The sequence below is a fragment of the Diabrotica virgifera genome, chromosome 8 (genome assembly GCF_917563875.1).
Source record: "Diabrotica virgifera virgifera chromosome 8, PGI_DIABVI_V3a".
Taxonomy (NCBI): Eukaryota; Metazoa; Arthropoda; class Insecta; order Coleoptera; family Chrysomelidae; genus Diabrotica; species Diabrotica virgifera.
Genome location: NC_065450.1, coordinates 124,176,241 through 124,198,706, shown reverse-complemented (window position 1 = coordinate 124,198,706; position 22,466 = coordinate 124,176,241). Strand labels below are relative to the sequence as shown.

Sequence of the window (22,466 nt, the reverse complement as noted above, 5' to 3'; positions counted from 1 at the left end):
AAATTCATCATAACCGATTAATTATCAGTAGTTCAAGAGCTCTAAAATTCTATATTAATTTTAGAGATCGAGTGCAATTTGTTGCGATTATTTCATGAATAAAACTGTTCAACACCAAAATTATATTGTAATTTATTTATGTAAGTACAAATTAGTACAATTAGACACACAGTTGTTATAAATATTAATTTGACGGTTGAAAGTCATTACTTTTATAATTTTTAAAACATTAATTGTCATTAATATCACTGAGTGTATTTTTTCGTAGCAACGAAGGGCATCTGACGTAATATACTTGACGACGGGAAATTATCAAAAATTATCGATTTAATTTAGATTTATGTAGATTTCTATTGGTCAGAATCTCCTATGAATGAAATAATCATTAATATTTCAATACGATCTTTTTCACTCAAATGAACCATTTTTAATATAACTTATTTCTGCCAATTACTTCAGTAACAGTTTTACCTACTATACTAAATTTAAATAAGTCATGCAGTGCATGTAAACAACAATTTTAGTCTACCTACAGAATAGATGGTACTCGTTTATTTCCTACTACATTACCAGAGAACGGCAGTTCTCGCCCGTGGCGCACACCTACACCCCCTACACGCGACAATATATATACACTTATACACGAAATTTTCGATTTTCTAAATCTGACTGAATTGAAAATTGGGCCAACTCCCATCTTAAAATTCAGGAAAAGACTCACCCATGCATATATGTCAACCATCCATTTTGGTCCAAGGGTGTGGATTTTACGGCCCTTCCTATTTAGGGTCTGTTTTTCGTTCTCGTCCCCAAAACTCCCAAAAACTTAGAAAATTTAACTCCGACCTTTGCGGCTTCTACTAGAAGCGATCATTACCTTTCCAACGCATGTCTAATTTTGAAAATCGGTTATACCGTTCAAAAGTTACCGAGCTCAGAAATATGAGTCATTTTTATTTAAAAAAATGGAAAATGTTTGTGGATAATATGTATGTATGTATGTAGTTATGTATGTATGTATGTATGTATGTGTGTGGAAAAGTTAAACCGATCTGAATTTTTTTTCTGTGTTTGAAGAGGGGGTGAGGGCCGATTCAGAACCGGTGTAGTTTGTGAGTTTTGACTACTCATAAGCCAGTATAGGACTTGGTAGGTACAAAACGGCATATTTTTTGGCGGTATATATCTTCGGTTCAAGAAGAGTAAAGAGAACAACAAATACACCAAATCAATAGCGTTGAGTTAAGCTTTCAAATGGTGTCTAAGCTGTCAGGATCAGACATACATACGGCTCAATATAGCCGAAAAACTGAAAAACTAAACTTTGAAAATTTTGGTTTTTCGACAATTATTCAAAATTTCAACCTACGAATTACGCCAATAACTGAGCGTTTTTAGAAGGACTCTAGACGAATCTAACGGTGTATACCTTATATCCGGGAAAATTCGAATTTTTAAGTTATAGGCTTTATAAGTATGATCAAATCTATTTCTTATGGGAAAAACGGTTTTTCAAGCTCAATTATTCCTTTAATAGCTTCAGTTATCATACTTGACCTTAGATACATAAGATACTACTTGTCTTGTCAATACGTTTGAAACCCATGTTTAGTGAACAAAATCGGTTAAGCCGTTTAGAAGTTATTAAGCTACAAAAGTATAATCCAATTAACGATTATTCCCTAAATGGTTTATGCAGTTGTAGTGGTTACGACGCTAATTTGATCTGGCAACGGGCAACCCAAGTTCATTTACCGGCCATCTTAATATTTTTTTCAATCTATTTCGAATATAAAAAAAATCTAGTGTACATTCGATGGACACTAGATCATTTGGGAGATAATGCGACAACGGCGACCATTTATAAAGCTTAACGTGTAATCGAGAAACATTGCATTCAACTTTATACATTTAATTTATAAATAACTTTGAAAACTCCTGATACAAGAATTAAAAACCGCTAAACGCCGTAAAAATGAGTGGCGCATACATTATTCCAGCTACAAAAGATCTGATATGAATATTACGTGGCGCGAAAATATATTTTCATTTTGATGCAAAACAAAATTCTAGTTTTATTTTAAAATATTTTTTCATAATATTTGCTAAATTTGAAGTAAACGCGTCACAAAAGAGTTTCAAAATTCAAACTGTATCAAAGTTACTCTTTTGTGGCGCGTTTTACTTCAAATTGGGCAAATATTATGAAAAAATCTTTTAAAATAAAACTAGAATTTTGTTTTGCATCAAAATAAAAATACATTTTCGCGCCACGTAATATTCATATCAGATCTTTTGTAGCTGGAATATTGTATGTGCCACTCGTTTTTACGGCGTTTAGCGGTTTTTTATTCTTGTTGTATTAATACAAAAAATTATCTACAGACACTTTAACAAATTTTTTCTACCAAATTTGGTATGTATGAATTAAAAATAACAAGTTCTTTTAAAATCCGCAAAAATATACAGGGTGTCCCATTTAAATTAAATAAGTTAGGGGTATTTCCGGTGAAACCGAAAGTGGAGTAGTAACAAAAAATATGGCAACAGATGCCTTTTGCGTCACTGTGCTTGGATGCAAAGTTTCATAAATATTGTTCTTTCCGTTTCAAAGATATTTGCTTGGTTCCATACTTTATCCCAACCCAGTATATCTAATAATATTTAATTTCTCAACTTTTGTTTTAAAATCAATTTTTGTTTTTTTTGCAATTTTTTTTTTAATTTTTGACCCTGAATTTTGGCGCCCTAAAGGATGGCGTCAGTGTGCATTGCACACTTTGCACATATAGTAGCGGGGGCCCTGGTCGTTAGCTATTTAATTGATGTTTTTTCATATTACTATGTTTATTCTTCATTGCCTGCTTGCGCTCTCGAATCTCGAATAACTCAAATCGTCCATGTTTTAACTGGAAGCTTCCTAATTAGAGCACATTCCACCAACTCGTTAAATATTCAGCAGCAGAATTTGATCAGAAAAAGTTTAGTTGGCAATAATAAAAACTAGGTTAATTGGCTCAACTTCAACATTGCTTTGCTATATCGCTAATCCATCACAACATTACAATGTAACAAATGAGTTTATTGGTTTTCCACAAAAACTTTTGACGTTATACTCATAGGACGTGTAATATCAAAAGTTTAATACATCACTGAAAAAAAAACAATTTCTACCGGAGGATTATTTTATTACTATAAACAGAGCTCGGATTTACATGCAACAAAAGTTGAAGAAAAAGGAGCCTAGATAGGCAAACAATTTTATTAAAAAAGACAGAAATATAGGCAAATAACTTATTGAAGTGAATACTTCTTATCGCCCAATATGATGTTTGCACGGGCCCGAAAACCTATTTAGTGTCATTCAATAAATCGAGACGCGTGCAGTAACCTTGCGGTATGGTATACAGTAATATATAGGGTGAGGCAGATAACTGGCCTATTAGAAATATTTAGAGCACTAAAGGCAACATAATCATGAAAATTGGAATGAAGGGGTTTTGAAGGGTGATCTATTTAATGAAAATATTTTCATCAATTTGTCTCTTCCGGTTATACCGGAGGTTGCTTAAAACTTCGTTTTTTTAAATGGGACACCCTGTATATTTTTACATTTTTAGATTCTACTCGATGTCTTCTTTCTTAAAATATGCGATTTTGTAATGTTATACAGGGTAGTTTAAAAGCTAATTAAGTTTTTTTATTAATTTCGTAGCAACTTTCACACCTTGTAGAATTGTAGTAGTTGGATATCAAAAACTCTATTTATGTTAATATGATTTTTAATATAATCTACTATTATCAAAAATTATTGGTATAGCTAAATGTTAAATTTTAGTATACAGGGTTAATCGAAACTCGGAATGAGGATTTTCTGAATTTTCTTAAATGGAACACCCTATATTTTAGTATTGCAATAAAAAGACATTTTATGGTACTTTTTTATTCCTTAAGCATTCCCTATACCTAAATGCTTTAATTTGTGCTTAATTGTTAATCGCGCCAAGAATGTTAACTACGTAGGTATTTTGATAGCTCAACCATTATTGGCAATTTTAAAGATCAGTCTTGATTAGTATGCATTTATTTCCGAAAAATTATTTGTGATTGAATATTTTCACGGCCAACCTAATAAAATTTCACGTATTTTTTGTTGAAATTAATGTTTGGCTTGCATCACCAATAACTCACAAATTAAAGCAGTTAGGTATAGGGAATGCTTAGAAATAAAAAAGTAGCATAAAATATCATTTCATTACAATAATAAAATATAGGGTGTTCCATTTAAGAAAACTCAGAAAATACTCTTTCTGAGTTTCGACCAACCCTGTATATAGTACAATTCAACATTTAGCTATACTAACAATTTTTAACAATAGTAGACTTTATTAAAAATCATTTGAACATAAATAGAGTTTTTGATGTCAAACTACTACAATTCTACAGGGTGTGAATATTGCTAGGAAATTAAGAAAAAAAAAACGTAATTATCTTTTAAACTACCCTGTATAAAATTACAAAACCTCATATTTTAAGAAAGAAGACATCCAGGAGAATAAAAAAATGCAAAAATATACAGGATGTTCCATTAAAAAAAACGAAGTTATAAGCCACTTCCGGTATAACCGGAAGTAGCAAATCGATGAAAATATTTTCATTTAAGAGATCACTCTTCAAAACCCCTTCATTCCAATTTTCATGATTCTGTTTCCTTTAGCTCTCGAGATATTTCTAATAGGACTTTTATCTGCCTCACCCTGTACATAATATACACTTATTATTTTACATAATATGTATATTGTTTTAAAACAACTTGAGAATGACTTGATCGATCGATTTCGCTAATTTTGATTTTGTATAAAATAAAATAAAATCAAAATTAATAAAATTTAATAGAACTTAAATAAAATAAATAAAATTTAATAAAATTTAAAAAAACAATAAATACAATTAAAAAAAATAAAATTAAAAAAATTAAGTTAAATAAAATTAGAGAAATGCAATAAAATGGAATAAATTTAAATAAAATCGAATCGGATCTAATGGAACCCAATCAAATTGAATCGAATTGAATCGAATCGATTCATTCGTATCGGATCCAAAGAAGTACTCACTTCTGTCGGCACTCGCCAGTGCCGGATTAACCATTAGGCGAACTAGGCGGCCGCCTAGGGCCCGGGCACTTGATGGGGCCCGCAGCCCACACAAATGCATTAATTAATAATTGCATTATTTAAGCAGTAATTTAAAAAAAATTAAAATGTTAAAATCATCAAATAGGGCTAACTGGGACAAAAAAGAGAATGGTTAATTTATGATTTCCAATCAAACTCAGTTTTTTGCTTTGTCTTTTGTCAAATATCAGGAAAATACAACCGACTTCAAGACAAATTAAGCAGTTATCTTCAAAGGCATTTTTATATTCCATGTTCTAAACATTCCCTCAATTTGGTAATCAATTTGCAAGAAAATTTTGCTTAGAAGCTGGTAATTATTTTGGTATGGTACGTTTTTTTTTTCAATTTCTACCCACCGATGAGCCTTACAGTCCATTCACTCACGGTAAAATATTGCAAAACCTTCGGATTTTAAAGAACTTTTGGATTTGAAACAAGAGCATGGATTGACATGAAATTTGGTATAAGCATAGCTAACATGTCAAATAAAAAAGTGATATTGTGCCAATATGTGTTTTTGCTCTACAGTTGAGTCCACCCCTTCCCGGGGATGAATACTGTCAAAATACGTCCGGAAGTGGATAAGCTGACTAATTCTAAGCAACTTTTGATCGATAGAGTTTTTTCATCAAGTCAATACATTTCGAGTTATTTCCAAGTGAATATCTTCATTTTTCAACAAAAAATAACACGTTTTTAGACGGTTTTTCGCAAATAACTCAAAAAGTAAGTATTTTATCGAAAAAATATTCTTAGCAAAAATATAGCTTTTAAAAAATTGAAAAAATTATGTATGTGTGCAGTCTGTAGACCCAGTAGAAACACAGTTGTAGCTAATGAAAAGTAGGTTCTTATTCGTCAAATTCCAAATCGAATATTTCAACGTGAAATAATCAAAAAATGAAGCACTTTTCATGGAAAACTCATCATAACTTGTTTAAATGTTTAAAAAAGCATTATTCTTGTTTTTTAAAAAAATTTATAGCTTAAAAAGTAACCAAGACGCACTCAGAATAAAGTTGATCCCATTTTTTGGGTAAAAAAACTGGTGAAAATAACCCCCTAATTACCATTCCAAATGAAATTAATCCTTACCGCTTCGCAATCTACTTTACTTATGTATTGTTTATATGCTAAGTTTTATCGGTATAAAGTGCTTATTTATAAAAGGGCTGTAGTAGAAAGGGGTTGAACAAGTTACTAATCACGAATGGCCATTGGCATGGTACAGTGGATTTTTACAATCAGGTACCTAGTTTAATGAGTAGTGTGTGTGTTGAGTAAGTGTCTTGTTACTTAGCAAAGTCGTCATTGTTTTTGCAAAGAAACGCTAATTGTTTCCGAACGTCGGCTGTCTCTCCGGTGATTACCGATCCCACAAGGATAGAAACTATTTTCATTTATTAATTTTTAATAAATGAAAAATTCTCTACCCAGGGTATGCAAATTTTGAATAGTCATATCTTAACCAATTTTTATCTTCCAAAAAAACAAAAATCTGAAATATTTAGAAAAGCAAAACCTACATTTTTTTACTCTTTAAGATTTTTGGTACCACTAATAATTTTTAGTTAATTAAAAAAAACATTTTATTTTAAACTGTCACAAAATTTGTTTTTCTTTAATGTTTTGAAATGAGGCGCTCAGAGCAACAGTGGCCTAACCCACATCACACAATTTTACCAAAACGCTTTTATTACATTAAAGTTATACATTACCAAGTATTTTCAGATGCAGAGTGGCTCAAGCAACCATTGATAGAGCTACTCTGCATCTGAAAATATTTAAATAAGGGATAACTTTAATGTAATTAAAGCATTTTGGTAAAATTGTAGGATGTGGGTTAGGCCACTGTTGCTCTGAGCGCCTCAAATATAAGCACTGTGAACCGGTGAAACTTACAGATCATATAAATAATATATTTATAAGTTTTTTCAAGATTTTTATAAATTTTCAAGATTTTTATAAATTTTCAAGATTTTTATAAATTTTCAAAATTTTTTTACCAAAAATAGGAATCAAAATTATTTTAAGCTTTACTTGCTTAATTTTTATACTTGAAACTTGTTAAAAAAACAAAAACAAAACTTTTTTAACACTTTAAAAAAGTTGTGATGATTTTTCACCGAAAAGTGCTTCATTTTTTTTTTGGTTATTTACGTTGAAATTTTTGATTGGGAATTTCTCGAATAAGAATCTACTCTTCACTAGCTCCAGTTCTGCTTATACTGGGTCTACATACTTCATACATACACCATTTTTAAAATTTTGTATACGCTATATTTTTCCTAAGAATATTTTTTCGATAAAATACTTAAGGTGATACAGTAGCGATCAACAGGTAGCCAAAACGCGTTCCAAGATTGCGGCTGTAGTTTTGAATATTTTTTCGAGATATTTGGCACACGTATTCGTAATATAATAAAGAATGGCAGTACAGAGCCCAATTTGAAAAATATATTAATATGTGGAAATTACTCTGTAATTAAATACAATATTAAAAAAAACGAGCCTGTACTGCCATTAAAAAGAACAAAAAAATACACTTTCTTCAAATAAACTTTTTTATCCGATGCCCAGATTTTGTGTCATTTTGGAACTACTAAAATGTTTTATTTCATTAGTAGTTCCAAAATGACACAAAATCTAGGCATCGGATAAAAAAGTTTATTTGAAGAAAGTGTATTTTTTTGTTCTTCTTAATGGCGGTACAGGCTCGTTTTTTTAATATTGTATTTAATTACAGAGTAATTTTCACATATTAATATATTTTTCAAATTGGGCTCTGTACCGCCATTCTTTATTATATTACGAATACGTGTGCCAAATATCTCGAAAAGATATTCAAAATTACAGCCGCAATCTTGGAACGCGTTTTCGCTACCTGTTGATCGCTACTGTTTCCTCTTAATTTTGAAGTTATTTGCGAAAAACTGTCTAAAAACGTGTTTTTTTTTTGTTGAAAAATGAACATATTCACTCGCAAATAACTCAAAGAGTATTGATTTAGTGAAAAAACTCGATGGAACAAGAGTTGCTTAGAATTAACCAGTTTATTCATTTCCGCACATATTTTTAATGTATGTTTTTCCACCCCCGAAGGGGTGGCACTTATACCCAGGGCAAAATCACATATTGACACAATATCCCTTTTTTTTTGCTTTGGCATATTAGCTATGAAATGCGAAATGTAAAATAAAAAGAAAAATGATTTTACATTGCCGTAATTTATTTTTGGAGTAACTACTTCCCAAAACAACATAAATATCTGTGTAAATTTGTTTTAAGTAAATGGTCGCTATAAAGGGGCCTACTTCTTATGGCCGCCTAGGGCCCCATGATGCCTTAAACCGTCACTGGGCACTCCGCAAGTGCCACACTGTTTTTTAAAATTATTATACAAAGTGAATTAACGTAATATTAACTTAACATAAATACATATATTTATACAACATAACATTAATAATATAATATATTAATAGCTAAATAATTGTTAATTAATAATTAAACATTGTAACCACTTAAAATTTTATCATCAATCGCTACAACTAAATGCTTTTCAATATTTTTGGTCTAAAAACTGTGTCTTTGATGACTTAAAATTAATTAAGACATTGGAAATGAACTTTCTACAAATGTAGTTGGAGCATATTTCAGGAATATTAATAAATCTGGCTTTGGAAGCCTTGAGGCTTATTGTACTTACCTTCCATGTTCTTTTATGATACCCATTCGAAATGTTTTTACCCTCCACCAGTTAATAGAAATTTTTTTGGGGGAGTGCCAGTTGTATTTGGATTTAGTCTGCTCTCCGTCGCACAGAATATGTCTAACTGTGTCAGTCTCTTTGTTGGACAATCTGCAGCTTATTCGCTTTGGAAGTCTTAAGGCTTATTGTGCTTACCTTCCATATTCTTTTATTATACCCATTCGAAATGTTTTTACCCTCCACCAGTTAATAGCAATTTTTTGGGGGGAGTGCCAGTTGTATTTGGATTTAGTCTGCTCCCCGTCGCACAAAATATGTCTCACTGTGTCAGTCTCTTTGTTGGACAATCTGCAACTTAGGCGCTTCCTGTTCATTTTGGCATTAGCAGTTCTGCAGCTCTCTTTTCGCAGTTCTGAGTTACGAAACTCTTCTCATGAGATGCCCGAACCCAGCATTTTATTCGGTTTCTGATTGTACTTTCGGTGCAGAACCGTTTCTGGACCGAAGTATCTCGTTCCCGATTCGCTTCTAGCAAGTTCATCGGCTCTTTCATTGTAGTCCGTTCTTTGATGACCTCGATAACGTGGCACCCAAACAAGTTTTACACTGTTGCGGGCCACTTGGTTGTTAAGTTCTTCGCGATATCTCCACACCAGTTTGGGACACACACAATGGGGCTGAACTGTGAGAGTTTATATTACCACTGTATACTCTTGCTCCCGAACCATCCTCCGTTTTTGACGTATCTGTATATCAATTGTGGCCACCAGACTTTGGAAGTCTTCTATGTTCATTCCATACCTTTCTTGTGATCAAGATGATGAATATTCAAGAAGAAAAGGTTATAGATAGACAGATTTCAAGTATGTATGTACATCTTTGTACTTTTATTTCGATCACTACTAAGACTACATAGTTTGTGTTGAAGTATTGTACTTCGTTTAAGATTATCTTATCTTATGTTTATTTTCTGTGGCTTCAAGTATGTATTACAATTACTTTAAACATCAACGGCGACGTTAACTGACATGTAATTCATCGTAGAGTAATTATTGTTGAAAATAATTGTCAAAGTTAATTTAAATTTGGAAATCTCTCCGAAAAATATTAATTTTTGGCGGATTATTTGATTTATACCGTTCTAATTTAGTTTTGTTTAGTTTTGTTAAACTTTTCCTTATTTAGTTTACATTTTGAAAGTGTTCATAAGTTAAACGTTACTTGAAAACTCCTCTATGGAGTCATCTAGTGGAGGCGAACCGCCTGATATTGAGAATTCGATGGATAGTAGCTGTGATTTACAAGATTTAAATGGATTTCTACCCAACCAGCCTCAAAATAAGATAAGTAGTAGTATTAATCTTAACAATATTAATGAAAAACAAAATACTTTAGTAAACTCAGATCAACCAGAAAAAACCAGGCCTGTTTATTTATACGAAAAAATTGATTTAGGACCTTTTTACATTTTCATTGAAAACTCCAGTTTAAATTTTACAGGAAAATTAAACGCTGTTAAAATAGGCGAGATCCTATTTACGTTACATCCAGAAATTGACAATTATATAAAAAAAATTGACTCAATCGGACGCAACCGAGTTAGGGTCTCATTTAAAAATTATAGTAGCGCAAATGCTTTAGTTACTTCCAAATTCCTTATTCAAAAAAATCTGACCGCATACATTCCAAAATTTCAATTGTTTAAACTAGGTGTAATAAGGGATATAGATTCAGATATATCGGAAGAATATCTTAAAAATAGAATAAAGGAATTTGATCACCATTGCAAATTCTCGGTTGAGTATGTGAAACGAATAACAAGAAAAATAGTAGCAGATGACAAAGTAATATTTAATCCAACAAAATCAGTTATTGTGTCTTTTAAATGCCAGAATATACCAAAGTATGTAGTAATTAATCATGTCTTACACACTGTTGAAAAATACCAGCAAAAGGTAATTATCTGTTACCACTGCTATAGGTATGGGCACATGAGTAAGCAGTGTAAAAGTAATCCTCGCTGTTTTAAGTGTCATGAATCTCACCTTTCCGATTCTTGTCCTTTATCATCGTTTAACAAAAAATGTCTATCCTGTGAAGGTGAACACTTCACTAATGAATGGGAGATATGCCCAGAATTTGATCGCCAAAAGAAAATAAAACATTATATGTCTGAAAACAGCTTATCTTTTAAGGAAACAATTAAACTCTTTCCTAAGATAACTTATGCATCTATAGCAGCCAATAATTCCTCAATAAATTCTCATCAAACTCCAAATATGAATGCACCATCCTCTTCATATTCCTTTACTCAATTGTCCACGTCTCAAACATCTTCCAATCAGTTCGCTCTACCTTCAGTTTCAAATAGGTATACAATAATAAAACCACCAAAATACAAACGACCTATCTCTTCCTCACCAGACCAAGTAACAATGGAACATCAAAAAATAATAAAGTTAAACCCCATGTCCAACAGACCTGGTGGTATTATCACCTCTTCTTCGTATCAATCTACATTTAATCCAGAACAAGGATCTAAAATACATGAACCATCAAAAGAATTAACAGAATTAATATCAAATATAGTTACAAGTATTATCTCGAATATAAATCACAAAAATTTTGAAATTCCAGAAAAATCAGTTCTAGTAAATTCAATTCAATCAGTTTTAAGTTCTCTCTTATATAATAATGAATAGATTGGTAATTTGTCAATGGAATTGTAGATCGGCTAACTCTAATAGAGAAAACCTTATCCACCTATTAGAAGACCAGAAAGTTGATATCGCATTATTATCAGAAACTAGATTTAAACCAGAAAAGTATTATAACTTTCACGGGTACAATATTGTCAGAGACGACCGCTTTTCAGTAACTGTTGGCGGTGGCTCAGCAATTTTAATAAATTCAAACCTATATTACGAGGAAGTCACCATGAAAGTAGATTTAATAAACGTCAATAAAGTAGCAATAAAAATAAAGTTTAAGTCATATACTGTCACATTTATATCTATGTATGTTCCCCCAGGAACCAAGTTATTGTTACAACAATGGAACAATTTCATAACATCTATAGAAAGACCATTTATAATAGGAGGTGACCTTAATGCTCACCACATTGCCTGGGGCCTAGACAACCAAACAGATATGAAAGGTAAAATCTTGATGGACTGTATAGACGATAATAATTTAATATTCAAAAATGATGGCTCTCCTACTTTCTTTAGGAACTTCTCGAAATCGGCAATAGACCTGACCATTTGTACTCCTGACTTAAACCACCTGATCACTTGGAAAACACTTCAAGACCTATTTGGTTCAGACCATACACCTATAAGAGTAGAGTTAGAGGATCAACCAACTCATACATATAATCCATATTCACAAAAGTGGAATTTAAAGAATGCCGACTGGAAATTATATGAACAGTATTCGGAAGATGTATTCTCTCAATTTAAAGATATAAATTCTTATGAACAAATTTTGCACAATATAAATACAACTGCATCCTACTGCATCCCCAAATTTAAAATAAAAAAACCGACTTCCAGAGGAAAATACTGGTGGGATTTAGAATGTGAAGAAGCAGTCAGAAGAAGACAGGAAAGTTTTTGTATATTCAAAGAAAATCCAAACCATGAAAACCTACTTAAGTATAAAAAAGATGATGCACATGTCAAGAAGATCACTAAACAAACTAAAAGAAATAGCTGGAGAGATTATGTCGGATCCCTAAATAGGTCAGTCCCTATTAAAGATGTATGGTCAAAAGTTAACCGAATAAAAAATAGAAAAACAAAGAACAAAGTCCCTGTTATTCTGTCGGAAGCTTCGTGGATAGAAGAGTTCCATCAAAATATCACACCGCCGTCTGCAGAATTAGTAATTCCTGATTTACAACTAAATGCTCTGTACGACTATCCAGAACCAATCCGTTTCCTAGTCAAACCATTTTCTGCCACTGAACTAAACTTTGCGTTGAAGAAAAACTCAAATTCAGCACCAGGTGCCGATAATATCCATTACTCGATGCTATCAAATCTTTCAAGAATTGGTAAGGCTGCACTACTAAATATATATAATGAAATTTGGATGCGCCGCATAAAGATTCCTGACGATTGGCACGTTTACACTATTATCCCGGTTTTAAAACCAGGAAAATCATCAAAGAATTGGGATTCTTACCGTCCAATCGGTCTGGCTTCCTGTATACTAAAAACATATGAGAGACTTATTAAAAACCGTCTGGAATTTTGGCTAGAAAAGAACGACCTATTACCAAGAAGTCAGTTTGGTTTTAGAAAAGGTAAATCCACACAAGATAGCCTCTGCCACTTTTTAATAGACATTTATAGTTCCTTTACTTATAAGAAAGCAGTTAGTGCTTTGTTCTTAGATATAAAAGGGGCTTACGACAACGTTAATCTTCACATACTATACGCGAAAATGTTGGAAATAGGAATACCCGAGATAGTAACATGGAACATCATTAACTTATACATTAATCGAGCAGTTCACGTTAGATTAAATGGAGATCAATCTAACTCCCGATACACATCTTTGGGACTACCTCAGGGTAGCATCCTAAGTCCTATATTATATATATTGTATACTGCTGACTTAGAAACTAAACTTCCTCAACACATAAAAATCCTACAGTACGCTGATGATGTTGCGATATATGCAGAAAATAAGTCAATAGATAGATGTAATAACTACCTTAAATCGACATTGAATATTATAAAAAAATGGGCTACCGATAATAACTTAACAATATCAGAGAGTAAATCAACCATTGTTACCTTTACTAAAAAACGATATGTTCCTCAAAGCCATCTACAATTTGATAATACTAGTATTCCTTATAAAACTTCAATAAAATTTCTTGGCGTATTTTTAGACTCCAAATTAAATTGGAAAGAACACACAAATTACATATTACGAAGAATGGAAAATGCAATGAATATCATGAAGACTGTAAGTGTCAGTAACTGGGGAGCTGATCCAAACATATCAATATTACTATACAGAAATTTGATAAGATCAATCTTAGACTATGGATCTATTTTTTATGGCTCAGCATCAAACTCTGTACTCCAAAAAATCGAGAGGATCAAAAATAAGGCACTTAGGTTATGCACTGGTTATCTTCGTAGCACACCTATATTGGTCATGGAATGTGAGCTTAATGAACCTCCACTTTCATTACGCAGGGAATACCTAAGTGAGAAATTTATAGTTAAAACAGCGGTCAACGATAAACTGCTATTAAATAAAATTGTTCATTTAACCACCTCATACCTAACTCATTATTACTGGGAAAAAAAGAAACTGCTTTTAGTTGTGGAAAGCTTCCTCAACGTTTCTAATTCCATTGGCGACATACACCAAATTGAACAAAGCTCGTCTCGAAAGCTAAATTATGAAGATTATTTATCTCCAGTTAACTGTCATTTAAGTAATATTCGTGCGACAGACTTCCTTACTAAAATAGACCACCTTCAGTGTGTACAAAAAAACTGGGGGAGTTATCAGAAATTATATACGGATGGTTCAAAAATGGAAGGAAAAGTTGGATATGCTATATATTACCCACAAAAAAGTATAAAAATAAACAACAGATTACCTGATAAAATGACAATTTTCACAGCTGAACTCATTGCAATCAAAGAAGCATACAAAATATGTATTAATCAAAAAGAACTCAATTATGTTATATTTACAGACTGCCAAAGCATTGTAAAGAAATTGAAATATAATGTACATAATTTTGCAGAAAATTATATCATCAGTGACATCATAGCAATGAACAGTGAAGCTTTGAAATCGGGCAAAAATATAATATTGTGTTGGATAAAAGCACACATTGGTATAAAAAACAACGAAATAGTAGATGATCTGGCTAAAAAAGCAACAACGAAGGAATCCACTCTGCATACTTATCAACTTCCTATGGGAGACATAATTTCTATTATGAGATCTATCAAACGGACGAAATGGCAGGAACAATACAATAATTCAGACAAAGGAAATTATTACAAAAAAATCCAGCCTACACTTCCCATCAAGACATGGTTTAATCAAGTTTCCAACAAAGGCTTTATCAAAACTATTTGTCGAATAAGAAGTAATCACTGTCTGACTCCAGTCTACAAAAGAGAAATAGGACTTGTAGATAATGATGAATGTTTATGTGGAGAGCTAGCTGATCTACAACATATGCTATTAGAATGTCCTTTACATTTTATTGAAATATCAAACTTTTTTGCCAATCTAGTTCAAGTTAATGTACAATTTCCTTTTAATCTTATATACCTTTTACAATCAAACAATCTAGATGTTTATAAAATTTTGTACAACCATGTTAATTGTTTAAAATTAAAGCTCTGAGAAAAAAAGAAAAAAAAAATAAAAAAAAAAATAATTAAATAAAATAAAAAGTTACTAAGATCTAAACCTCCGCGAGGTTGAATCGGGGTTAGGTCTTAGCGCGATAAAAAAAAATATACAAAAAAAAAATATACAAAAAAAAAAAAAAAAAAAAAAAAAAAAAAAAAAAAAAAAAAAACTAAAAAAAAAAAAAAAATGTAATAAAAAAAATGTTAAAAAATATAATAAAAAAAAATAATAAAAAAAACAGAGTAAAAAAAACAGTAGTACTAATAGTTTTAAATTTAGATACTAAGCATATATTTTGTAAAAGAGAGAATTCAAAACACATTGACTGGCCAGTTGGTTGCTTAAACCAGTGCCAATAAAACATAAACACACACACAGTAATTATTGTTGCACATATATTATATATTCAATGACGGCATTTATTAATCACGTCAACGTGAGTGAAAAAGAATATAAATTTAGATACTATAAAATTGTTCTTCTAGATAAGAGATTTATATAAACAAAAAATATATAAATATCTGGTAATTATCATGTACACAGTTATTCTTGGTCCATACCAATAATATTTCAAGTCATCAATTATAACATTTTAATTGTAGTATTTAAACGTAAAGTAAAGTATAAGTAAAAGTGGAAATTTATTTCTCAACATAGTTCCCTTTTAACTCCATACATTTGACCCAGTTAACGTTTTAAGTACGGTAACAAAAAGAAGTTAAAGGGGAACAAATCCGGAAAATACGGTGGATGGGTCAGAAGTTCGTAGACCAGTTCGACCAATAGGGATGTTCACAAAAAATTAAAAAGTCATTTCAAACATGTAAAACGATTAAAAAACACCCTAGGAATAATTGTCCAAAATTTCAACAAAATTGAAAAAGCCTTTCTATAAAAAATCTTTATTAGAAATCTAGCATTATTTTAAATTTCAAGAACGCTTCTCTATTGGCCTGACGTCACTAGTTGCATACCCCAAGCGCGCGCCATTCTCATAGTGTTACTGTTTACCTGTTGACGTTTCAGGTCATTTTATTTTGTTCTCTTCTTGTTTTATCAGGGTTAAAGTGGAGTTTTATAGTGAATTTGTTTAGTTTAAAGTGGATAGACTGTTTGTAAGGACATATTTTGGGTTTTACAAAAATAAACAAATAAAATGGAAGAAGGTTTTCAGAAAGCCGATTCGTATAAACTACCGACTGTAGTGTAGATGTAACAATGGTGTATGATTTATTAGCATCTTGTAAAAAAATAAATCTACCACAGCTTTACTGAGTGTATATTCCATATAATTTTCCATGTCTTCTTTAAGCTAAAAAATAAATGCTTAATACTCCACAAAAAAAAATAGAGAAAGTTGTATGCATGCATTGTACGCATGCATATTGTATACATACATTGGCTGGTTATTACTTTACCTTGGTTAGGTGTATTAAAAATATTTTTATTCTTCTTCATGTGCCTTGTCCGTTGTGGACGTTGGCTATCATCATGGCAATTTTAATTTCATTTGAGGCGTTTCTGAATAACTCGATCGATTTTTGTCCAAATCATTGTCGTAAGTTTTTAAGTCATGAGTGTCTTTTCTTCCGGCTCCGCGTTTGCTCTCTATTTTACCTTGCGTTATCAGTTGGAGTATACGATATTTATCATGCCTCATGATATGACCGAAATAGGACTTTTCATTCACAGTCATTTGTTTCGAGCTTCTGTCATATTTCGTATAATCCGTGTATATTAATATTATACACAGATTATACAACATATGACAGAAGCTCGAAATAAATGACAATCAATGAAAAGCCCTATATTTAAGATTTCGTTTCTTAATTGTAAAAGAGATTTCTTTTTGTTTTCCCATTCGACGCAATACCTGTACGTTGGTGTGGGTCGCCCAGGATATTTTGAGGATACGTGGGTACACCCACATCTCGAATGCCTCTAGCTTTTTCATTAATGTTTCCATTATTGTCCAGGCCTCTGCGCCATATAGCAAGACCGGAAATAATAACATTTTAGCAGCCGCACTTTTAGTGGGAGAGATATTATGTCGCAATGGGTGAAAATATTTCTCATGCATGTTGTTAAATGTTGCTATGTCATTTTCAACTCTAGATCTTATTTCGGTTGTTTCGTATTTCGAGTTGACAACTGTTCCAAGGTAAAAAATATTTTTGAACTTGGGTATTATACATTTTCATTTCAACCAATCTTTTCACTAAATTATTAATGATTTTAATATAATATAAAGTCATACCTACATCCACATGTAGTTATTTCAAGGTTTACTTTTACTGTATGTATTATTAGAATCCCGTTTTTAGGAATATCCCAGTTTAAGGAATACAAATTTGAGGTCCCGAAACTTTTTCATTTACTCTTTAAGGGGGTAGGTGCAAAATCTTGGTCAAATGCTATTTAAATTCATTCATTTTTTTCGAATCCTGAGAAAACTAATAAGTATTTTTGAAAGATGTAAATGCAGAAAGAACAATTACATTATTACCAAGGGCCGAAAGTCTCTGGAAAACTTCTATAATGTTTATTTTATTAAGTTAGTTCTTTAAGTTAGTTATTTTAAGTTCTAGCTGCAACAAACCATTTCTTTTTCTGTTTTAAATTGGCTGGAACGGTAATAAAAATCTTGTCAGAACTGTTTTTTGATGTATTTACACACCCAGGAACAAAACACCACTTATTTGGCTTTATTTTTAATAATTAAATACGTAAAAAACTGCGCACATTCAAATACACTGAGTAAATAAGTATACAAAACTAGTCGTCGATCAAAGACGTTACGACTGCTGATGTCACAGACCGTAGCCTCGCTGCAGGGTACCGTTTTTCTAGCCTCCAAGAAAATCAACATTATGAACTCATTTATCTTAAAAAATATACATTTTTAAACAGTTTTATGATTGTTACGTTTTTATATACCTTGTAATCTATTGAATTTAACTATATTTAAAAATTAGTGAACATCCCTATTGGGCGATGGCGATGGCGGCAGTGTGAGCCAGTGCGTTGTTATGGTGAACGAGCACTTTTTTCTTCTCATGGGACCGTTCTTTTTTTGCAATTCGGCATCGAATCGGTCCAATGATTCGGCATAGTAGAGCCCTATGACAGTAGTCAATATAGATCACACATTGTGAATACCAGAAAACGGTGCCTATCACCTTCGGAGCACGTTCGCCGGGTGACTTCTACTATTTCAACTATTCCTGGGTCTCTGGTGTGTACCAATGTATCCATGGTTCTTCGGATTACGCTTAAACACCGTCAAACACTGCTCTGCGCAGTGTCCAGAGTGAGCAAACCATTACCGATCACGCCGACAGGTTTCTCATGCTCAACTTTTCATGCAGAATATGACCCACGCTGTTTTTCGAGATGCCCACTGTCTCAGTAGGCCGTCTACCAATAGGGGAGTGCATTTAGATTTTCACTTCGGAAAAAATCAAACAAGATAAAACTTTTTGTAATTTCATTAAGAAATGTTTAATAAACAACATATCAAAAAGTTCTACTCGAGAAGTGGGTGCTTCATTTTTTATTAAACAAATGAACAGCGAAGTTAGATGTTTTTTTAAATAACTCCGAGAATATAATTTTTAGAAAAAAACTGACTTGACCATTGAAAAATTCAGAAAATTTTACAAAAAAAACCTTATATAAAGATTTTTCTAAAATTAAATCTCTACCTTCTGTAATTTTTTATTTATAACGCTAAAGTCACCCTTCTCACACACATTGGCGCACTGTAAACTAGCGTTGGAAGAAGTGCACGGTTGAGTTTTTTAAATGTAATTCTTTAACTAATGGATCAAAAGAAATTTTACAAATTGGACATGAAAGAAGATGAAATAAGCTATCTTATGGTTGTAATAAAAAGAAATAAAATGTATGGACATAAGTAACTTGTGGGCGGAAAGTGAGCCTTACATGAATTTTGTTTAAAAATGATTTAAAAATGTGTAACTAATACAATTTTACATATAAAACTCTCAAATTTGCACAAATTACCTCTCAATCATCTTGCTAAACGATGTTTCATTTAAAAAAAATCTCAAAAATTTAATTCAAATAATACGCTGTCTCAAAAATGTAATTTTTGAAAACTTCGTAGTTTTACAGAATTCCCACCACTTTAAGACGGTATTACTCAAGTTTCAATAAATCTAATACAATTTTTTTTATATTTTTTTAAGGCTTAGGATGTAATATTTAAAAATCACTGAATTATTTTAGTTTAAAAATGAAACAAACAATTTCTTTTTGAGAATACTAAGAAAGATAACAAAAATGTAATACAAAAACCGAAAAGTACCAGCTGAAAAAATGTATATACAGAGTGATCAAAACTTTTTTTTGTAAAACTTACCTAAAATATATTTAATAATAAGCTTCAACAATAACAAATGTTCAACAAAAAAAATTTTTTTAGCTCTTATACAGTATGTCTGCTTAACTTGGAACCTATTGATAACTTTTTTAATATCAGTTTTACGAAAAAAAGTTATTCTTTATAAAATACTCTGCATCATATATAACATAAGATGCAACCATCAAATATCAAATTGTCAAAAAATATGAATTTCACTAAAGAGTAAAGTACCTTTATATTTCACAATATCGAAAATTGTAATAAAGAAAAGTTGTTTGGAATTAAAAACTATGTTCTAATATGTAATTATATCCTTCTAATCGAAAATTTTGTTTTTTTTTAATATTGTTTCAAATTAATTATACCCAACATCATTAAATTTTCACTTATTATTTATGATAACTGATGTATTATTAATTTTATGAAGAAAGTTATTCGTCATAAATAGCTGTGCATGGTCTAACACTTAATATGCAAATATAAAATATTATATTTTATCAATATTATACGACGTATGTTAAAAAAATTATATTTCGCGCAATAAATATGTACCTTTATAGTTCACAATATTTCGATTAGAAGAGTGTTATTGCATATTGACACATCGTTTTTAATTCTGAACAACTTTCCATAATAACAATTTTCAGTATTATGAAAAATATAGGTATTTTACTCCTAACTGAAATTTTTATGTATTGACATATCTTGTACAAAATTGATATTTTTTGATTGCATTTAAAGTTTTAGAATATGCTGAGCTTTTTACTAAGAATAACTTTTTTATTTATGATCCCATTGCAACAATTTTTTGAATATTGAAGAGATAGATTTTGAATAATTTGTTCTTTCTTTCTAATACATTTTAATTTTTAATATTATTGTGCAAATTATTTGTTTATCTTTTTTTTAAGACTGAAATTCCATATTTGTTTGATTGGATTCTACTTGTTTTTCATTTAAATATCCGCCATTTTGGATCCGCCATTTTGAAATTTAAATTTTTAATCTTTAATTCAGATTCAACAACCTGTTAAAAATAAAGACAATAAATGTTTTAGAAAAATGTTCTTTTTTATGTTCTTTTTAGAAAATCCGCATTTTGGATCCGCCATTTTATTGATTATAATGTTAACATTTAAGTTAGGTTTATCAAAGCTCTCAAAAATAAATATATGTAGAAATAAATACATTTTGTAAAGAAATTATGATTTTACAACTATTTTTTAAGTTATCCGCCATTTTGGATCTGCCATTTTATAATTTAAGTTATCAAAATTTGATTCAGGTTCAGCAACCTCTTAAAAATATCACATATATGTAAACAAATTCGTTTTAAAAAAAAAATTCGGATTTTCCAACTGCTTTTTAAGGATTAAAAAAATCCGCCATTTTGAATCTGCTATTTTGAATTTGCAAATTGTAATGTCAGATTCGGGTTCAGCATAATCAAAACTAAAATAAAACATTTTTTATCAAAATAAAATTTTGAATTCACCCATATTCTTAACATTATTTATACAAAACAATTGTTACTGTTTAAACAATTAATAAACAATTAGCGGCGAAATTTGTGAGTAGAACTTTTTACTTTAACATATTTATAAACTAACAAAAAAAGTTTTAGAAAAATATAACCTTGTTTGATTTTTTCCGAAACATTGTATCTTTTCGTTCTAATTGCACTCCCCTACAATACAAGATCGTGAATTTTTGTCACGCTATCCTCCGCGGTAGCTATTTTTGAAGGTTGGCATCGAAGGAAAAGGGTCACCGTACACAGCATCCCAGCGCACTTTGATTTCGTTGCGCGATTTCCCTCCCAAAAACAAGAATCAAATCATCGACCGATATGGCTCTTTTGTCATTTTTCTAAAATTAGCGGACACGTCTGCTTCTACACGTGGTCAAACAAAACTACGAATCCGATTTGGCATTAGCCCTCTAGGAAAATTCGAAAATGCATTACAGGATAGTAGATTTCCCTTGCGATAGTGGCGCCACCGGGCGGTGAGGCTAAGTACTTATCAGACCGCCAACGGCGCCAACTAGATAATACCCTGTATGTTTATCAATCACCGATAACACATTAAAAATTTGTTAATTAAATAGTGTAACCCAATTTGACTGTAACTTTGATTTATTATTATTACTATTTTTTATGTCCTTCTGGTGAGTACCGATCCCACAAGGAGATAAATTATTTTCATTTATTAAATTTTTTAATACAGAAAAATTTCCACCCAGCTCTTTGATTCCAGTAAAGGTTTTTTATTCGAAAGTTCCTTTTGTCTTTAGAATTTTGACTCATTTTTCATGTCGTAATTTGTTAAATGCTTTTTCAAAATTAACTTAACAAACATGCACATCCACATTCATATCCATTATATATGCATTTTTGAGCTATCACATTAAGGCGCATTTAAATCAAAGCGAACACAAACGAACGAACGAAGGAACGAATTCGTAGGTGTTCGCTTGGTCATTCGTTCGCTACAAAGTAGGGCCATTTACATTGAAGCGAACGTTCGCATTCGTTGATGATCGGGAGTGCATATTGCCCGCAGATGTTTTTAAGATGGGCCAGTGCCAGTCACACATTGTGTTTAAGTTTATTTTCGTGTTTCTTGCTGGGTAAATTTTAATACAATAATAGCTTACAAAAATAGCAGGTAGCAGGTATTATACGCTGTTTGAGGGAGCTTAGAAAATAACATAATAAAGAACCAGCTTTCTTAAAATTCTTCCTCGAAAAAGTTACTTGCTCTTGATATTATGACTATATTATGTTCAA

General features: G+C 31.2%; 1 protein-coding gene and 1 long non-coding RNA gene across 2 annotated transcripts in view; one reads left to right on the top strand and one right to left on the bottom strand.

Annotated features, from left to right (window-relative positions):
* LOC126889827 (uncharacterized) overlaps positions 1-22,466 on the top strand; it is a 787,508-nt gene that overhangs the window by 430,650 nt on the left and 334,392 nt on the right. The gene's annotated exons all lie outside the window — the stretch shown is intronic.
* LOC126889837 (uncharacterized) lies at positions 8,386-9,942 on the bottom strand. Its single transcript, XR_007700187.1, has 2 exons — positions 9,082-9,942; positions 8,386-8,883 (listed from the first exon to the last, which is right to left on the bottom strand). It is a non-coding gene; the product is annotated as an uncharacterized LOC126889837 (long non-coding RNA).